This window comes from Triticum dicoccoides, chromosome 7A, assembly GCF_002162155.2.
Source record: "Triticum dicoccoides isolate Atlit2015 ecotype Zavitan chromosome 7A, WEW_v2.0, whole genome shotgun sequence".
NCBI lineage: Eukaryota > Viridiplantae > Streptophyta > Magnoliopsida > Poales > Poaceae > Triticum > Triticum dicoccoides.
Genome location: NC_041392.1, coordinates 308,955,853 through 308,978,078, shown reverse-complemented (window position 1 = coordinate 308,978,078; position 22,226 = coordinate 308,955,853).

The following is a 22,226-nucleotide window of genomic DNA, read 5'->3' as shown; positions in this document are numbered from 1 at the left end:
TGATCTCCCAAACAGGGGTCAAAAAGTCAGATATTTAGTTGACAAGGATGCCACTAGGAGATTCAGACAGGCTTTCAACATAACTGGAAATTCTCATCCCCAGATCACTACATGGCTCAAGATGATTCAGGATATGGCTGGAAGAACAGATGACACATTCTTTATGGCCTGGCTTGCGATTGCCTTCAGCACTTTTCTAGCACCAACCACGGCCTTGACGCTCAGCCCAAAGTGTTATGGACTTGTGCTAGATCATCAAATGCTAAAGAATACAAACATCTGCCTCTTTGTAGCAGAATACATTAACGAAGCTTTCCGGAACATGGACCAGGAGAAACAAACTGTCTGCTGCTGCTTGTATCACTTGATGGTTAGTGAAAACGACCACTTTTTTCATCTATTCTTGTTCTTTCTGTGTAGTTATAGTTTGCTGAAATACTCATAACAATAACTGAACTTGGCTTTTTCTTTTGTTTGGGTCTGGTGCAAATACTATACCTTGATGCGCTCATACATGACATCCCAGTAAGCAACTGCGCGATACGATCGAATGCATGGGATAGTACTCTAATTGCCAAGGTGATCAAGAAGGATACTATCTCTCCTGGTGTGTTCGGCAAATTACAAGTGAGTTCTTTTTTGTTTTTTTCCAACAGTGTCTTCCTTCTATGTTCTTTTGATATCTGGTCACTTTTTTGGAAATTGCACAGAAAACTGTCATCAGTTGGCACAACAATGCATGTAGTTGCACAGCTTGTAGCTTTAAGTTTGGCAATCTGCACACATATTCATTTTAAATTGGCACACCATCTTTTTTAAGTTGCACAATTTTACTAATCTTGTTGCACAGATGTGTTGCATCAGTTGGTAGAAACTTTTTAGGTGCCATGTGGGTTGCACAGTTTTTGTGTCTTTGTTCAGTTGCATATATGTATAGTTGAATTTTTCTACCCCAGTATCTTGTTGTAGTTGCACAGGTTGTAATGTGTGGTTTCGTTCAACACACAAATCTATTTTGATAACCTTGTTATTGTATGTTTCTTTTTTTTTCACATCAGCTTAAAGAGGAGTATAGAGGCACGGAGCAGACACCACTGTTTGATGGAATTTTGCAAGCTGAAGCATTCATGGCATCCAAGTTACCAATAACCTACAATCTGCAGGTTAGTGTTTTGCATACAGAAACTTGTACCACTTACCAATATTTTTCTATTGGCTGGGATGTATATTCAGTTGGACATGTATAACTTTTGTAGTTGCGAGAATACGGAATTCAGTTGGCTGTGATGTATGTTCAGTTGCACATATAAGCTTCTGTAGTTGCACATGTTCTTTTGGACAGTCAAAGTGTTCATTTACAACCATTGTCATCAACTTTTGGCAGAATGCATGTTTTTTAGTTTGTGCCATAGTGCATGTGTAGTTGGCTAGAATCATGTTTTTAGTTGGCCAGAAAGTGTGTATTAGTCGTTTTTGCTTATCACATCATGGTCAGTTACAGACATTTTTACTTTTTATTTTTTTTCTAGCTGAATCAGTACTGAATTTTTTTGTGTTGATGCAGAAAAAGGCAAAGATTGCGAAAGTGGTCAATGAGCTGTGCAAGGTTGTAACTGAACAGGTTGGCACCTTCATTGAAGCAGTTGCCAAGATCGATGACGAGGAACCAGATATTGATCCTTACGTACAGCAGCCATCAATGCAAACTGGGGCGTCACGCCGTGCTCCAAAAAGAAAGAGACGGGGGTCAACTATACAAGAAAAAGAAGAGTTTGTTGAGGATGAGTCAGAAGAAGATGAGGAAATGGAAGCAGCGATATATGCTGACGACGACGAGGACACAGATGCGAATGAATCAGAGGAGGAGGACAAGGATGAGGATGACAATGAAGAAGATGCAAAGGAGGAGGAGGACGAAGAGGAAGAGGAGAAGGAGGAGGAGGAGGACAAATAAGAAGAGGACAAAGGAGAGGAGGAGGACAAGGAAGAAGATAGTGAGGCAGAGGAGGAGGAAGAAGAAGGTGAGGCCAAAGAGGGGGACGGGGACAAAGGGGCAGCCATTGATGGCAGTGAGAGGGGAGAAGACAAAGGCGCAGCAGCTGATGGCAGTGAGAGGGAAGAAGACGATGATGAAGAAGACGAGGATGGTTATGGTGATGATAAAGGGGATCCAATGGAGGCAGCGACAGCAGCGATGACGATGATGATGACAACGCCCCTGGTTCTGGTGGTACAGGTGGCAACACATCCAGGAGGACTAGCACTTCTGCCACCCCTGCCAGCAGCAGCAATTCATTGAGTAGCAGGAGCACACTATAGATATTGATTGACAAAACTTGCTGGAAAGACAAGGATTTGCCGAAGTCAAAGAAAAATGACGAAGCAAAGTCTCAGAGCAGCATTGATATGTTCAAGCTCTGCAACTTGAAGCCAGCTTTGCCAACCACCTTTCCTGTGCCAGATTTCAGCGACAAAGATATGTGTGAGATGATCAACTTTGCCATTGACAAGAGCCTGTTCTTATCAAGTGATGCTGAAAAAATCAAATTGACATGGAGGAAGCAGGAAAGGGTCTTGACTGGGTTCATTCAAAGGAAAAATACAAGGAATATTTAAAGAAGCTCCCAGACCTAAGCTCCAGCAAGAGCAAGGCAGCATCCATGGCAAACTCTCACATGGTCCAGAAGCGTAAAGCAGTTTCAATGAAGAAGAATCTGCAGTTGCCTCAAACCAAGGAGAAGATGGTGAGTGTAGATGCTGAAGTAAATATGGTCAAGGAAGCTGTGCCTCAAACTAATATGCCAACTCGTGAGCAGAGAGCCAACCAATGTCACAGAAATTCAACAGATCAAGGGGAAGACTCCCCTTTCAACAGTCCCACCAAAATCACCTAAGCAGAAGATTGTCAAGTTTGCCAGGGGCACAAAGGGGGAATAGGCCACAAAAGGTTTGGAGTTCGGAGACGAGAGAGAACTGCGAGCCACAACCATTGATGCAGGGGTGCCAAGTTCTGCTAGGTTACTGCCAACTCAGACTGGAAAGATGCCAATTACAGATACCAGTGTGCCAACTGATGTGTCAGTTAGCAGCATGGTCACAGTAAAAACCACCACAGCTGGTCAGGAAGGCACCACTGCAACTGCAAGCCCCAAGGTGCCTACTCATAAAGATGCTTCGTTGCCAAACACAAAAGAAGGTGATCCAACTATCAAAGTGCCATCCCCAAGAGCTAGCACACAGCAGCCAAGCAAGCCTGCATCACCAAGAGCTGACTTTCAGCAACCATTAACACAAGAGGAGGTGTTCAACATTATAAGTAGGTGCAAGCCTCCAAGGTCGCCAACTACACCATTGTTGTGAACCAAGTCAGTGAACGATGCACCCATGTTTGTGCCGCAAGGAGATGCCCTGGTCCTTGAACCCTTACGAAGATCAAAGTCTTGTCATGGTGACGGGTTCTGCGATGCACCATCTTTTGACCTCGGCATAGATGGTGATGCTCCAGCACCTGCTCCAGCAGCAGAAATAGCGGAAGCCGGTGTGATTTGCATTGATGAGTGTGAGTTGGACCTAGCAGCTATGAATGAAGGATGTGCTGCTGCTAATGCTGGCAAGGCAATAGCTCAAGAGCTAGATGTTGGTTCACCAGAGAATTGCCACACCCCGATATGCGCAAAATCAGAAGATGGCACGAGCAGTTCTTCGGGACCACATATTGCACGAAGACAGAGGAGGGTAATAAGGCCCGCAACATCTCAAAGGTCTCCATTCATTGACTACAACAAGAAGAAGACTTTCAGCTCCAATGAGGCAATGAACAAGCTTTACGCTGCCCTCTTGTATTGGGTCAGGCATCACAAAGGAGCAAATGATGAAGCTACCAGGTAAACTAACCCCCCACAGTCTACATACATATCTTTTTCAGTTGCACAGGACCAGCCACTTAGTTGCACAGAAAGCATAGCATGTTGCATAGAACAGGGCTTTTAGTTGCACACTGTTCTGTTTTCAATTTCATGCATATTTTTTTGCTGCTGTGACCCTTCGAGCTAACTTGTCTTTTTATTGCTTTCAAAAAAAATCAGCCTTGAGATAATCAGGTATGGTGCTTTCTATATTTCTTTAAAGGAGTTAGTTGATTCGATGAAGCCGGTTCAATGGTTATAAAAAATTGTTATTGAGACTGGAATCTTACACATCATTGATAACTTACCAGAAGGGTCAAAGAAGGTTGTTATGCCACTGAGGTTTTCTGTAAGTTTTTCCAAAACCTTCTTTTACCCTCATCTTTGTTCTGTAGCACTTTTTTCGTTGACCATTTGAGGGAGGCCTTTCACCTACTAAGGAGTTTTGAGCCATGTTTTATAATCTCTGCAGATAAATTTACAGCAAGGGATCCACAATGTGAATGAGATAAACAAGAAGTTTGATTACAAGAACCGTCTCGACAAGAAAGACTTGGTGAGTGTTGTGCCCATATGATCAATCTTTTTTTAGTTGGCACCCACAACATGTTCAGTTGCACATGACACATCTGTTAGTTGGCAGATACTTGTTGCAACCTGTTTTTAACTTGACCAAGTCTTGTACTGTTTTTTCTTAGCTACAACCTATATTTTGTGTCTGAAATCGTTCACGGTTGCACGTCATGCTGCCAATGCTCGAGTGCGCTGATGTAACCGATAAGGAGGGAGGGAGGCATTATTGGGTCTTCAATGTCAATTTGAGGGACGAACGCTTCGAAGTTCTTGACTCAAACAGGACGCTGGACAACATTGTGCTGATGACCACCGCCTCTACCATCGCGGGGGTAGTACGCCAGCTATGAAGGAAGCATTACCCAAAGTTCAGCATCGAGCACTTCCAGATTATTGACATTGACGTACCGAAGCATCTCAGCAAGTAAGACAATAAGCATGGCATTCCTTCTCAATCATATACCATCATTTTGTAGTTTTTAAATTTTTCTACATGTGCAATCTTTAGAATTTTTAAGACACGGTACTAGTCTGTAATCTGTTTTATCATTTTTATGTGTTTCTAATGGATTATCTAGCCAGTTGTAGAGTGGCACATAAGTAGTTGCACACTGGCACGTAAGCAGTTGCACAGTGGCACATAATCAGTTGCACAGTAGAACACAAGCAGTTGCATAGTAGGACATAAGCAGTTGCACAGTAGAACAGAAGTAGTTGCACAGTAGGACATAAGCAGTTGCACAGAGTGTATTATCTTTATTGGTTTTAATTTTATGTGACAATTTTTTTGCCCATCGCAGTAATGAGTGTGGGTTGTTCGCACTGCTTAATGCCACCGAGTGGAATGGTAGCCAACTGCCCAACTACGACCCCAAGGAAGTACTCAACATCAGGAAGAAGCTGGCATATGATTGGGTTACCAGCATGCACAACACCGTCCCATGGAGGAAGTTGCTGAGATACGACAAGGAGTAGGTCAGTACTATTTTTTTATGCTCCATGGAGGAAGTTGCTGGTTTGCATAATTTTTTAAGCAGATTTTGTAGTTGCACACTACTAGTAATTCCGTTTGCAAATAAATATTATCACTTTTGTTGATACATTAGGAGCACTGGACATACAATTATTCAACAACTAAATATTTAACCAGTTGCCAACAAAGGCACAAATAGAAACTTTTTTTACACAGTGCATGAACTAATTCAAGGAGCATAAATTAGATAAAGAGGAATCATAGATGCTGAATGTGTCCACTTGGTCCCAACATTGCTAAAAAAACATCATTCTTTTCCTTTTATGTTCCAAAGTTACAAATGAGGAAACAGAATCACAGGAGTCTGAGTGGACACACACCAGCAGTGTGCTCTGTAGATTGGCAATGGCTGCATTTGTTTTTCTTGTTTGGGTGTAGCTCCAGCGCTGATTTGTACCGTCGACTCTTTGCCCTACCCTTTGTAGTAGACCTTGGAGGATCCCTGGCACAAAATCATCAGAAGCTTGTGCAAGGGATGCAGCCTCCAACGGGGCAGTAGGACTGTCACGATCACCTGTGTAATAATCATATAAAAATTTTAGTATTTTTGTTACTGTGCAACCAACACTAATATTCTGTGCAACCACACAACACATTTTTGTGCAACTAACTGGTTGTTGTGTGCAGTTAAGTTGGAAAAAACACCTGTAGTAGCACGACCCGTCATGGTACTTGGATTGTGTAAGTGCATCTAGTGCCACCCCTAGTTGGTTTTCGAGTATTAACGACAAATCTAGTTGAGGGACTAATGTGTTTGTGAGAATTGCAGGATAACACAGGTAGAAGTCCCTCATTGATTCGGTTTTACTACCAGAGATGATCCCTAAAAATGTATGAAGACATTGAAGTCAAAGGTGGTATATGAAGATATTCACATTGAAGACTATGATAAAAGAAGACACGTTATGAAGCCTATGGAGCTCGAAGACTTAGATCTTTCGTAGTTCTTTTTCTTTTTGTGTTGAGTCATAGGAACCACCGTACTGTTAAGTGGGGTCCAGGAGAACCAGTCAGAATGACTGAAGTGATGCCTAAACCAAAACCCTATGTCTTCGAGTGAAGACAATGAGAGCGAATCTTGTCCAGAGCCGGTCAAGTCAGCTTTGCTTGTAGCCCAAGTAAAGTTGCCATGAGAGTTTGAAATCTGACCGTTGAGACACGTGTCAGTTCCTTAGTGACCCAGGGTCATTTCGGACAAATCAGGTCGGGTTGCGAAGTGGCTATAAATAGCCCACCCCCTACAACCATAAACGGTTGGCTGCTCAGATTTCAGTGCACGACTTTTGTCGTTTGAGAGCAACCCACCTCGAAGCCTTTGAGAGAAAATTCCTAGCGAGGAGAAAGCCCTAACCACTCAGAGCCAGAGTAAATTGGGCATCACTTAAGTCTTCTTGTCTGTGTGATTTGAAGACTTATTACACTTGAGGACTATGCATCCTCCAGACGGTTAGGCGTCGCGTTCTGAGCATCCAAGAGACATTGTGGATTGCCAGTGAACGAAGTCTGTGAAGGTTTGGGAGTCTACCTTGAAGACTTACCTGAGTGATTGGGCGAGGACTATGTGACCTTAGCTCAAGGAGAATACGGTGAGGACTTGGTGTCCTGAGCTGCGTGTTCAGGACTGGGTGTCCGGGACTGAGTGTCCTAAGGTTTAAATACCTAGCCGCTCCAACCAGACGTACAGTTGTCACAGCAACTGGAACTGGTCCAACACATCATTGTCTTCAACGAGTCACTGGTTTCATCTTCACTTTTTTTTACTTACTGTTACTCATTGTGAAGCCATTGCATGCTTGCTATATCTTTTGTCTTCACAACGTAACTGTATAATTTGTTTGGCTTCATAGTATCTTCCTACCTGATCCTAATTACACTATAGCTATTTGTCACTGTGCTTTCACTCCGTTGATACTTGACCATGGCTTGCCTAGTGTAGTCTAACTTCCGCTGCATAGTAATAGGCATATCTCTACTGTTTGTCTTCATAACTTCCACATTTTGAAGACTTTCATAAAAATCGCCTATTCACCCCCCCTCTAGTCGATATAACGCACTTTTAATTGGTATCAGAGCAAGGTGCTCCCTTATTCTGTGTGATTCGGTTTAACCACCTGGAGTTTTAGCTATGTCGACTGCAGGGATAATTAAAGTCTCCGCTGCGTGCCCCGTCTTCGATGGAACTGAATATCCCTACTAGAAGAATAAGATGCGTATGCATCTTGAAGCCATTGACGTCGACCTATGGTATGTCGTCGAGAACGGCGTTCCCAAGGCTGGAGAAGGTGTCACTGCTGCTGATGTCAAGAAATTCGTTCAACTGGACTCTACTGCCAAGAATATCATCTGTGGACATCTGACCAAAGGACAGTATGGCCGTGTGAGTGCTTTGAAGACATCCAAGCTGGTCTGGGACTGGCTCTCCAAGGTCAATGAAGGCATCTCAACGCAGAGAGATCAGAGAATCAGTGTCCTTCGCAACCTCTTCAACCGCTTCAAGCGAAATGACAATGAGAATGTCCAGCACACATTTGATCGACTCACTGACATCACAAATGAGCTTCAAGCCCTCGGCGCTACTGAGATCACCAAACATGAAGTCGTCAAGACGCTGCTGAGATCACTTGATAGTTCATTTGACATCCTAGCCCTGATGATTCAAGAACGCCCTGATTTCAAGACACTCGATCCATTTGACATACTTGAGAGGCTCAACACACATGAGTTTCAACTTTCTGAGAAAAGAGATATCTACGGTCCAAACTATGGGCGAACTCGTGCCTTGAAGGCAAAAGCTGTTTCCTCATCTGAAGAAGAATCTGACGGCAGTTCTGATGATCCTGAAGACATTGGAAGGGAACTTGCAATGCTAGTGAAGAAGTTCCAAAAATTCACCAAGAAGAAAGGCTTCAGAAAGTCTTCACGATCAAGCTCAAGAAATGATGAAGCTTCTGCTCATGACTACAAGAAGAAAACATGCCACAAGTGCAAGAAAACTGGACACTTCATCTCTGAGTGTCCACAGTGGGACAATGAGAACAGAAAGAAGAAGAAGAGCAAGGAATATGACTCTGACGACAAGAAGAAGAAGAAATACACAAAGTCTTCTTCCAAGTCTTCCTCAAAGTCTTCATCACACAAAAAGAGCTCATCTGGCAAGGCACGTGCGTTTGTTGGCAAGGAAATGGATTCAGAGGAGGAGTCCGCTTCTGAGGAGGCAGAGGCGGAGTCTGAGGAGGAGTCTGATTCTGGCATTGCAAGTCTGGCTACAGCATACGTCGCCAAGTCCATCTTCAACACTGAAGACAATGACTTCATCACCGACACCGATGCAAATGACAAGGACTACTCCATTCCTACCTACTGCTTCATGGCACGCAGTGCCAAGGTAAACAAACACACTACTCACTATCAAACATCTAGTGACGATGACTCTGATTGTGATTCAAAACCCAGTTACAAAACACTTGCTAAAATTGTAACTGAACAACAGAAAGCCATGGAACATATTCAAAAACTGTTAGACAGAAGCGATGATCTGTTGGGTGCTGAAATGACTCGATCTGAATCCTTAATTGAAGACACAAGAAATCTTCATGTTAAGTATCAGGAACTTGAAGATCGTGATGATACTCTCTCAACAACTCATGAAAAGCTTTCCTGTGATTATCTTCAAAGGAAGCAAGAACTTGAGAAATTGAGAGCGGCTCATGAAGATCTTCAAAAGGAAAACGAGTCACTTCGCGTCGAACAGATCAGTTCCGCTCAGAAAGGATTTGAACCACCATGTCTTAAATGCATTGAGCGTGATAATGCTACTTCTGTTGCTGAATGTTCCACTGCTACTGCTGTTGCAATATCTTCAACTGTTGATGTGGTAACTAACCCCTCTGCTGAGGATACCACTGCTATTGCTGATGAGAATGCTAGGTTGAAGACATTACTTGAAACAGGGATGTACAAAAGTCTTAAAGGACATCAGACATTATGTGATGTCCTCAAGAAGCAGATTCTGAACCGAAACCCTAGGAAAGAGGGTGTTGGGTTCGTAAGGAAAATAAATGCAGATGGCTCTTACTGGAAACCTGAGCAGTACCCCAAAACCAAGTGGGTTGCTGCAAAGGAACCTTCAGCAGATTCATTCAATTTATCTGGCTTCACTTGTGCTAACCCCATTATTATTGATGAATCCTTTGATGCAAACTACATACTGTTTAAGAATCAGAATGGTGAAGTGTTTGCCAGGTACATTGGTACTAACTGCAGGAATGGACCGCCTATGAAGAAGATCTGGGTTCCGAAAAAGTGTCTGGAAAATCTTTCTGTGAATGTCTTCATGACACCTTACTTGAAGAAGAAAAACCTCAGACCAAAGGCTTCATACGATCCAAAGGCTTCATACAAACAAAGGACTCACCTGAGTCACACTAACGCAAATGTTTTGCAGGGAAACCATACTCAGGCATATGAATATGAGAGTGGTTCATCAAACCGTCATGTTCATATGACCAAAAATTATTCTGCTTATTCTTATGAGTACTATTGTCCACCTGCAAGACTGTTTGCTAAGGCTTCAAAGCCAAAATTCTCAGATACCGCACATAGACTTATTGCTTCTAAGCCACCCTTGAAGATGTGAGTGGTTAAGAAGGCTTAACTCTCTTTTGCAGGGAAAGGTCTCCAGCAGAAAACCAAAATCTTCTGACGCTATTGCTGGGGACCTTAAAAAACTTGTAGGGCGCAAGATAAAATGCCCGAATGGCATCATTATGTACTTCGTTCCTGAATCGCATGCTACTCTCCCTATTAGTCCTAATCTGGATCTAAGTTTTCATAACCCAATGGTTCTTCAAATGTTTTTGCTTCACAATTCTCTTTGTGAAGCCTATCCCCCTAACTGCACTGTAGGGTACGACACCAGCGTCTTCAAAGTCTTCAGAATGGATTATTGACAGTGGGTGTACAAATCACATGACTGGCAAAAGAAGCCTTCTTATGGACTCAACCTTACGTCCATCCGACAAGAGCCACATCACATTTGCTGACACTGGCAAAAGTAAGGTATTGGGTTTAGGTAGAGTTGCAATCTCAAAGGATCAACACATGGATAAAGTCATGCTTGTTGAATCCTTGGTTTCAACTTAATGTCTGTCTCAATGCTTTGCGATTTGAACATGGTCGTAATAATTGGAAAATATCGTTGCCTTGTACTAATGGAATCTGACAAGTCTCTAGTGTTTGAAGGGTATCGGAAAGATGATTTGTATGTGGTAGATTTCTCAGCAGGGCCACAACTTGCAGTATGTCTTCTTGCAAATGCTTCAGAATGCTGGCTTTGGCATCGGAGGCTTGGGCATGCTGGCATGAGGAATCTCCACACCCTTGCGAAGAAGAAGCATGTCATAGGCATCGAGGGCGTCAAGTTCAAGAAAGATCACTTATGCGGTGTCTGTGAAGCAGGGAAGATGACGAGGGCAAAGCATCCCTCGAAGACAATCATGACCACTACTCGACCCTTCGAACTGCTTCACATGGATCTTTTCGGTCCCACTCACTACTCAACTTTTACTACTACTGCTTGCCTCTATGGCTTTGTCATTGTTGATGATTACTCTAGATATACTTGGGTGCATATAATTCTTTACAAGACTGAAGTGCAGGATGTCTTCAGACGCTTCGCCAATCGAGCTATGAACAATTTTGGCACCAAGATAAAGCACATCAGAAGTGACAATGGCACTGAATTCAAGAGCACTGGCCTTGATACATATCTTGATACCTTGGGCATCACACATGAATTCTCAGCTCCGTACACGCCACAGCAGAATGGCGTCGTCGAACGCAAGAACAGAACACTCATTGAGATGGCCAGAACGATGCTAGATGAATACAAGACTCCAAGAAAATTCTGGACTGAAGCCATTGACACTGCATGCCATACAATCAATCGTGTTTGTCTTCACAAGCTTCTGAACAAAACATCTTATGAGCTCCTTACTGGCAAAAAGCCAAATGTTAGTTACTTCAGAGTATTTGGCGCAAGGTGCTGGATCAAGGACCCACATCACACCTCAAAATTTGCACCAAAAGCACATGAGGATTTTATACTTGGATATGGAAAGGATTCGCACTCCTACAGAGTCTTCAATCTCTTTTATTACAAAGTGGTTGAAACAATGGATGTGCGGTTCGATGAGACCAACGGATCACAAAGAGAGCAGCTGCCAAGTGTGCTAGATGAAGTTCCATCCAGTGAATCAATCAAGCTAATGGGAACTGGAGAGATTATACCTTCTGAAGCTCATCCTGAAGAAGAACTTATCATTTCAGCACCTGATCAACATGAAGACAATGCTCAGCCTGAAGATATTCCTCCCAGCAACAACACAGATCAGCAAGAGCAAAGTCTTCGCCCTGTACATCCTCGTGTTGCCAATGAAGTGCAGATTGATAGAATAATTGACAGCATCAATACACCTGGTCCACTCACTCGTTCAAGGGCAACTCAGCTAGCAAATTTTTGTGGGCACTTCACATTCGTCTCAATATTAGAACCCAAGAAAGTTGAAGAAGCCTTCTTGAAACCTGAATGGATTCAAGCTATGCAAGAAGAGCTTCAACAGTTTGAGCTAAATAATGTATGGGAACTGGTTAAGCGTCCTGATCCATGGAAGCACAACATAATAGGCACCAAATGGATATACCGCAACAAGCAAGATGAGCATGGTCAAGTTGTCAGAAACAAAGCTCGTCTCGTTGCTCAAGGATATACTCAAGTGGAAGGCATTGACTTTGATGAAACATTTGCTCCCGTGGCTAGGCTTGAAGCCATCCGCATACTGCTGGCCTATGCAAATCATCATAACATACTTCTATATCAAATGGATGTGAAGAGTGCCTTTCTCAATGGCAAGATTAAAGAAGAAGTGTATGTTGCACAACCGCCTGGCTTTGAAAATCCAAAACATCCTGACATGATATACAAGCTCAACAAGGCACTGTATGGCCTCAAACAAGCCCCTAGGGCCTGGTATGACACACTCAAATACTTTCTGAAGAGCAAAGGCTTCATACCTGGTTTCCTAGATCCCACTCTTTTCACGAAGACATATGACGGTGAACTATTTGTGTGCCAAATATATGTGGATGATATTATCTTCGGCTGCACCAATCAGAAGTACAGTGAAGAGTTTGGCTATATGATGCAAGAGCAATATCAGATGTCTATGATGGGGGAGCTGAAGTTCTTCCTTGGTCTTCAAATACGACAACAACGCAATGGCATCTTCATATCTCAAGAGAAGTATCTCAAAGATTGCCTGAAGAAGTTCGGTATGCAGGACTGCAAAGGCTTCACAACACCAATGCCAGCCAAACATCATCTGGGTCCTGACGACAATGGTAAAGAGTTCAATCAAAAGGTATACCGCTCCATGATTGATTCTTTACTTTATTTATGTGCATCTAGGCCAGATATTATGCTTAGTGTTTGCATGTGTGCTCGATTTCAAGCGGCACCAAAGGAATCGCATCACTTAGCTGTGAAGCGAATTCTTTGATATTTGGCTCACACCCCAACTCTAGGATTATGATATCCAAAGGGCTCAGAGTTTGATTTGGTTGGATTTTCGTATGCTGATTATGCTGGTGACAAAGTTGATCGCAAGTCTACATCAGGCACATGTCACTTTCTGGGACGATCACTTGTATGTTGGTTTTCAAAGAAGCAGAACTGTGTATCTCTCTCCACTGCTAAATCTGAATACATTGCTGCTAGATCTTGCTGCGCTCAGCTTCTGTGGATGAAGCAAACACTCAAGGACTATGGCATACATCTGAAGCAAGTGCCACTTTACTGCGACAACGAAAGCACCATCAAGATTGCCAACAACCCAGTTCAGCACTCGAAGACAAAGCACATTGAAATTCATCATCACTTTCTCAGAGATCATGTTGTGAAGGAAGACATTGATATCATACACGTCAACACTGAAGAGCAATTGGCAGATATCTTCACCAAGCCCTTGGATGAGAAGAGGTTTTGCAAGTTACGGTGTGAGCTAAATATCTTAGAATCCTCAAATGTCCTGTGATCAGGCACACATCCTAACTCTTATGCATATTGATGACTTAGATGTACAACACACGAAGTAAAGTGTATCTTCAATCAATGAAGATATACATTCTAAGTGTGAATACATTGATGTGGAATTTGACTTCGGAGCGCCACTATAATTGTGCGCCGTGTCTGGGTCTAATACTTCCTATACGGTGGGTAACGCCACCATCAAACGTTCTATTTTGAAGTGTTTCACTCATGGCGTTACCTTGCAATGTCTTCACATTTGGTTTGGCTTCAATCTCAACATGTCTTCATGATTATCTTCACTATGTTGATTATATATATATATATATATATATATATATATATATATATATACTGGTGTTCTGTCCTCTACAGCATTCACTTATAGTTATGTCTTCTTGTTGAATCTTTTGAACTAAGTGAATGTGATCGGACTCTAACCTCTCTATGCTCTCTATCTCAAAATTCTATCTCTCCAAGTCATATGCATTCTATTGAAACTGTCAAATGTCTTCTCTGCGTCCTTGTCAGCAGAAGACACAGAGACAACATTTAAGTCTGTTTTCAATGCTCATTTATCCACATGAAATCCGGAGAAGTAGGAATGACCACCCGACAATCCAGGCGTGCGTGGGACGTGGAACTGCCCCCAAAATACCGCATGATGGCCACGTATTACTCTAATGCGAATCGCCAGGGGCACCTGTGTAATAGCACAGTGCCGCCCCTGTGCCTATAAATACACACTTACAGCGGTAACTATCTCTTCTTCCACCCTCGCACGAACCCTAGCGCCACCGCTAGCTCTCGACGATGCCGGCGACGAAGCGCTTCGCTGCCGCAACCTCTCCGACACCGTCTTCACGCCGACCGCGGACATCGTCCTCTCCGCCGTCGCCGTAGGTCTCCTCCGTCGCCAAGTTAGGGCACGGACGAGTGAACTGCTCGGCCTCATCTCTCGCTCCGTCTAGCAGTTCTCAGTGTGGTAAATAAAACTGCCTTTTTACAGCAACGTTGATCCTATTGATCTGTCACTTTCTACCACAAGCAGTTTCTGCTCACACAAACTAGATCTCTCTCAAACTGCATCTCATAACATGCCTGGAATATTCACTTGTGCTCCAAAAGTAGTTAGATTCCTCACTTGTACTGATCAGTGGATTCATACAAATTTGGAACCAACTTCTTATCTATGAGTGAATGTCTTCGCACGATGAGGTCAATGTCTTCTAAACTGATTTATCTTCAAAATCTTCTGAGAATGCATATGACCTCTTCCCCTTCCCTCGCACCTTAATGTTGTCACAGGTACATGTACGTGGGAGAATCCTTTGGTTCTCATAGTCTGCATTCATTTGCAGAATTCCTAAAGCATCACATAAATTCTCCTGAAGCCAGTTCCTATTGGTTCAGCAAGAAAAAGCCTTTGAAGCCTTTGAACGTCTTGAAGCCTTTCAAGTTAAAGTTTATGGCTTCAGAAACAGCAGCAAGGAAGGGGGGCAGACAGCGACGTGGAGGAACATCCAAAGATCTGCCTGATGAACTGGCAGAAATGTATAAAACAGATCCTGAAGAGAATAATGGGCAGCGCAAGACCCGAATCCAATGGATTCAACGCTATTGGGCAGAACAATGGTTCAAATACCGCTTCACAACCCAAGAATATGCTGAGAAAAGTGCCATCAAAAGACCGTGGGGAGACATCTTATACAAGAACCTTGTACCCAGGTCTAGATATGAAGCTATTGCCCAAAGCTTCTATCCATGCATGGTTCGTGGGCCACAGCCTGATGATGCACATCCGTCGTCACTACTCTGGTGTCGTGACGACAATCTGTTCAAGCGCAACTTCCAGTTTGCCCAACAATCAGCGAAGCAGAACAAGAAGAAGTTGGGGTTAGACTTCAACCCTGGTCCCTCCGCACCAAGGGCAGATGGCACACGCGACACAGAACCCAATATCATCGGTCCGTATGCCAACCTTGAGGACCTCATCACCCGCATCTTAGTCCAAGGGACTGCCGTGAATGACCCTCCAGCTGACTCTGAGTCTAATGAAGCTCCTGCTGTGCCGAAGCCAAAGCAGTCGAAGAAGCCAAAATCTTCAAAGCCGGCCCCTTCACCAAAAATCTCAAGGGCGAAGCCATTGGCAACTGCACCTCCTGAAGACAGTGTGCAGTCTGAAGACGTATCCCGCGTCTCCAAGCCCCAGAAGGCCAAGATGCCTCTGTCTCACACTGGCAAAGAGCTCACAGCTGCTGCCATCCTGCGCAGCGAAGCCATTAATCTGTCGAGTGATGAAGATCTTGGAGATGACACTCTTGATCAACTCATCAAGAGCAAAGAGGAAGCAGAAATCTTCAACAATCTGCCTCTCTTTGATGTCGCCATCATCCACAACTTCATTGACGATTGGTTTGCCACACCAAACATCAGCTTTGACGATCTACAGTTGCCCGTTGGCCTCAGCGTCGCCTTCCAAGGCGCTATTGCTTCAGAACTTGCCATTGCCCAGCGCATAGTTGAGCTGAAGCAGAAAATTGATCATGAAAAGGCTCAGTTCAAGAAGCATATGGCCAAGCTCAGCGTGCAAGAAGTAAAGAGCTTCAAGATCATGTTGCATGAGCTTAAGGAAAACTTTCTGAAGAAGCGTGCAGAAGCTCAGGGTTCACGTGAGCGGATGAAGTCTCTGGCTGACAGATGTGTGCAAGCCTACAATGAGGCTGAGAAGCGCAAGGCACTTGGGCGTCCTGGCATCGACCCCAAGATGGCCGCAAAGAAAAAGAAGAAGACTGTTCCAGCTGAACCAGAGGCACCAAGGCAGGACGCAGTTCCGCTTGTCTTCCCAACTGCAACGACTGGCTCAAAGCCAAAGAGCCGGTTAACAGCTTCAGAGCTCAAGAAGACAAGAATTGCCGAGGCTGAAGCCAGGAAGAGAAAAAGCTCTGAAGCCTCTCCTACTGCCCCCAGCAAGAAAAAGAGAAAGACCAAGAAATCTCGGGCTGCTCCCACAGAGCCCTTGATAGTTGAACCTATTTCTATGATTCACCCTGACGCAGAACGTCAACTGACGGTGCATGAGCCTGCTTCCATAGAGGCTCCTGTTCCTGAAGACATTCTAGCAGCTGATCCCATCGCTGCTGAAGACATTGGTCATCGTGACAATGTAGAAGATGATGCAGCCCTTCCTCAATTAGAACACAGCGAACTCATCAGCATTGGTCGTCCACTGACGCCAATTGCACAGGATGCTTCATGGGCGGATCACCCTCAAGAGGAAGAAGACAATGAGGCCCAGCCCACTCCAACCCCACAGGCGTCGTCTGCATTCCGCAGGCTTCGCAAAGGTCCAAGGCCTCAAGTCTATGCTGAAGACATTCCGGCTGCATCAGCCGCAGAAGAAGCACCACAAGAGCCCACTCCTATGCTCCACCAAGAAGCAGTTCTCCAGGAGAACGTGCGTGTGACCGACCCTCCAGCTAGTCAAGCGGAGGCTGAAAATATTGAGGCTGCCACAACCAACACTGAAGCCAATGTGGAGCCCTCCCCACCAAAAGCTTCAGAAGACAGCGAAGCTACTGATCAAGACACTTCTGTTCCTGAGTTTGCTGCAGGTCCTCAATTTGATTACCATGTTGAGCACAGGCCTCATGTCCAGAAGCCAGTCCCAAGGCTGCCGAGGTTCCCAGGTCCTGCATCAGCACCTGGCTCCTTTAACATCAATAGCTTCAAGGCAGATAATACGTTCTTCAACAACTCCAAGAACCCCTATTCAAGGGAAAGGATTTCATTAGATCGGTTCTGGAGCTATCCTCAGCGCAGCTACTATTCATGCATCCTATACAACCAAGGTCGCATCTTCCCGCACAAGCGCCTTGATGTTGAAGCCATTGCTGGTCTACCCTGTTTAGAGGAAGCGTTGGATAGCTTCAAGCAAGTGGGTCTGCTGCAGTTTGTAACTGATGAAGAGCACTGGAATGAAGAGTTTCTGCTGCAATTCTATGCCACCCTCCACATCAAAGGATACAACAGAGATTCGAAGACTTGGGCCCTGCAGTGGATGACCGGCAATGTCCATCACGAAGCCAATGCATTTGATATCATTGAGCTCACCGGCCTGCCCACTCCTGGCGAATTCTTTGAGGAAGGATGTCCACTACACACTGAAGCTCTTGAGAGCATATTCCAGAGGCCTGAACCAAATATGAGTCAGATGCTCTCCATGATGAAGCCATTGCCCCACGATGCTCCTTATCCAACAGAGTTCTTCATTGAAGACTTTGAGTACCTGCCCAGAACCATCTATCACATTATCCGGCGGACTCTCTGGCCTATCAAAGGGCACTCTCCAAATGCCAAGATCGAGGGTGCAATGAAGACTCTGATATTTTGTATACTTCATGGCAAATGCTTCAACGCACAGGACTTCTTCATACACCAACTTGCTGCATCAGGCTCAGATTTACTTGGTTTGAAATTCTATGCTCCTTGGGTAATGAGACTGATCAAGCTTCACTCTGCGATCTCATATTAGCCCTCAGCCCGCAACCATCAGACTTCTTGCCAGATGTGGATACCTCTGCTGAAGCTATATATCCTGAGCCTGCCAAGCAACCTTTGAGTCTTCAGAATGCAGAACACCAGAGCTTCACTCAAAACGTTGAAGGTGTTGAAGCCATCTCCAGGGTGTATCCTTTGGCTGGCACTACACGTGCACCACACCCTGCTTCAACTGAAACCACTGACAGTGCAACTGCTTCCAGACCCAAGAAGCGCACTCGTGTTCTCAACGACCGAGAGCTTCTTGTGGCCCTTCATCAAAAGCAGGATAGGCATCATGACTGGTTGAAGAGACAGATGAAAAACCTCTTGGTGGATGTAAATCGCATCCGAAATCTTGCCACCAAGAACGCTTTCATTGCCCATGAAACCTGTCGCCGCACATGGAAAGGGCTAACGATGATGCTTTCTGAAGCTGATCTTCAAGAGGATGGCTTCACTGAGAGATTCAAATTTGACTCCACACCTCCTCGAAGAGCTGTGCTGATGGGGACTCCATCTCTTGAAGACTCTGAGTTTTCTTCCTCTGCTGCCACAGTCACTGCCAGAATTATTGAGGAAGAAGACGATGCTACTTCACCACCACCTGCTTCAGCACCTCCAAGCTCTTCTGCACCGCCAAACAATGCCAACAACCATGCTACTTCACCTACTCCTCATGGGAACGAGTAGAGACTCTATGTCTTCAACCCTTTTTGGTCATTACTGACAAAAGGGGGAGAAGCATATGAGATATTGATAGTCTTCAAGCGGGTTCATATGGGCGGGTGCCTTATATTTTGCTTCGTGCTTACAACTCTCTCTTTTTGCTACATTTGGTTCTTATGAGTTGTAACACTTAAACCAGATGGTCGTCTGCTACTTGTTTGCCACCCTGTTATGCGAAGATAAATTCCGCACTTAGCTCATTCTGCAGACGTTCATTTTCCATTATGCATGTCATTATCTTCATATACTTTCACATGCATAGTGGATTGTCATCATAAGCTGAAGTGGATCTCCACAAGTACAACCTGCCATATGCATTTGCATTCCAAAAGCAAACTAACTTATATGCACATCTTCAGGGGGAACCCTTACAACTTATGAAGACAATTCCTTATTCTTTACAATTCCACAGACTATATTCCCCGTTGAAAACTTCAACTAGTTTGTCATCAATCACCAAAAAGGGGGAGATTATAAGTGCATCTAGTGCCACCCCTAGTTGGTTTTGGAGTATTGACGACAAACCTAGTTGAGGGACTAATGTGTTTGTGAGAATTGCAGGATAACACAGGTAGAAGTCCCTCATTGATTCGGTTTTACTACCAGAGGTGACCTCTAAAAATGTATGAAGACATTGAAGTCAAAGGTGGTATATGAAGATATTCACATTGAAGACTATGATAAAAGAAGACACGTTATGAAGCCTATGGAGCTCGAAGACTTAGATCTTTCGTAGTTCTTCTTCTTTTTGTGTTGAGTCATAGGAACCACCGTACTGTTAAGTGGGGTCCAGGAGAACCAGTCAGAATGACTGAAGTGATGCCTAAACCAAAAACCTATGTCTTCGAGTGAAGACAATGAGAGCGCTTTGTCCAGAGCCGGACAAGTCAGCTTTGCTTGTAGCCCAAGTACAGTTGCCATGAGAGTTTGAAATCTGACCGTTGAGACACGTGTCAGTTCCTTAGTGACCCAGGGTCATTTCGGACAAATCAGGTCGGGTTGCCAAGTAGCTATAAATAGCCCACCCCCTACAACCATAAACGGTTGGCTGCTCAGATTTCAGTGCACGACTTTTGTCGTTTGAGAGCAACCCACCTCGAAGCCTTTGAGAGAAAATTCCTAGCGAGGAGAAATCCCTAACCACCTAGAGCCAGAGTAAATTGGGCATCACTTAAGTCTTCTTGTCTGTGTGATCTGAAGACTTATTACACTTGAGGACTGTGCATCATCCAGACGGTTAGGCGTCGCATTCTGAGCATCCAAGATACATTGTGGATTGCTAGTGAACGAAGTCTGTGAAGGTTTGGGAGTCTACCTTGAAGACTTACCTGAGTGATTGGGCGAGGACTATGTGACCTTAGCTCAAGGAGAATACGGTGAGGACTTGGTGTCCTGAGCTGCGTGTTCAGGACTGGGTGTCCGGGACTGTGTGTCCTAAGGTTTAAATACCTAGCCGCTCCAACCAGACGTACAGTTGTCACAGCAAATGGAACTGGTCCAACACATCATTGTCTTCAATGAGTCACTGGTTTCATCTTCACTTCCTTTTACTTACTGTTACTCATTGTGAAGCCATTGCATGCTTGCTATATCTTTTGTCTTCACAACGTAACTGTATGATTTGTTTGGCTTCATAGTATCTTCCTACCTGATCCTAATTACACTACAACTATTTGTCACTGTGCTTTCACTTTGTTGATACTTGACCATGGCTTGCCTAGTGTAGTCTAACTTCCGCTGCATAGTAATAGGCATATCTCTACTGTTTGTCTTCATAACTTCCACGTTTTGAAGACTTTCATAAAAATCGCCTATTCACCCCCCTCTAGTCGATATAATGCACTTTCAGATTGTAATCGCCTATGGGCAAAACATGAAAAACAAGTTAGTTTTTTAGCTTGATCCTCAAACTAAAACAGCGCACGCAACTAGGCAGCATGTTTTGTTCAACTGGGCACTATGATATGTGCAACTAAAGTCACACACCCTAGTTTTTGTTTGGAGTCGGTGAAGGTACTTACCTGGGTGATGAGCCCCCTGAGTCCTGCCTGTAGGTCCATTGGGAGTAGCACGCAGGGCACTGCTAGTTGGGCCTGGCGGGAGAGGAGGTCTTTGAGGGTTGGCATCACCTATAGGCAGAATAGGACAAACAAGTTAGTTGTGTTTATCTTTTGATGCTCGAACTAACACAGCGTGCACAACTAGGTAGCCTGTTTGGTGCAACTGAGCACCATGAGGGGTGCAACTGGAGTTACAGAACTAGTTTGATGGGGAGTTGGGGGCAGGTAATTACCTGGACGATGAGCCCCCTGAGTGCTGCCTGTAGGGCCATTGGGAGGAGCACGCGGGGGAGGAGGTGGTGGAGGATGCCGTGTACAGCCAGGAGGGGGGGGAGGTCTTTGAGGGTTGACATAACCTATATCCAGAACAGGAAAATAAGTTAGTTGTGTTATCTTGATGCTTGAACTAACACAATGTGCGCAACTAGGCAGCCTGTTCTGTCCAACTGGCTACCATGGTGTGTGCAACTGGGCACGATGATGTGTGCAACTGAAGTTACACACCTAGTTAGATCAGGAGTTGGAGCAGGCAATTACCTGGATGATGAGCCCCCTGATTGCTGCCTGGAGGTGGAGGAGGTCCTCGAGGGTTGCCATCATCTGATGGCCCCGTGGCAGCAGTCGGTTTTTTCTTTTTCTTGGACTTGTTCAGGTGGCCGATCTCGGTACGTGCTGCACGCATATGCTTGTATACAATAGCTTGTGCTGGATTAGAACCACTCGTAAACTTTGCTAGTTTCCGAAAATCGTATATCATGTTCCTCTCCCTTATCTGCTTCTTTGATTGAGGAGGCATTTCATCTAGTTGCTCATAACCAGTCCCTGGCGCACTAGGTACAGCAGTAGGTGTCCACCGTTTTAGCAGGTACCTTTCTGGTATGACATCAACTCCAATATGGGTGAACACCTTGAGGATGTGGCACCAGAGGACGCCATCCTTGTCCATTTTACAGCACTCACACAAATAGGAACCCTCCTCCACCCTTGCCTGCACCAAGTAGTTTCGAGAACCATATTTGGCAACAAATTCCTGGTTCGGTCTGAGCTCAAATATATCAGCACCAACTTGGAATGCATTATAACGTCCAATCAGCTCAAACTCTTCTTTGAACTTGCGGTAAAGGTCCCTAGTATAGGTTTTGTAAGCTTGCTTCTCTATTGGGAAGTTGGACTACAACTCAATCTCAAGGTGTTCTGTCCTGTAATCATTGCAGCCTTCCTTGGCAAGGATGTGGTTCTGGTTTTTTTCATATTGCTTGATGAAGTTCAGCATTGAGTTGTGTGTGTTCACATATCTTTTCAGG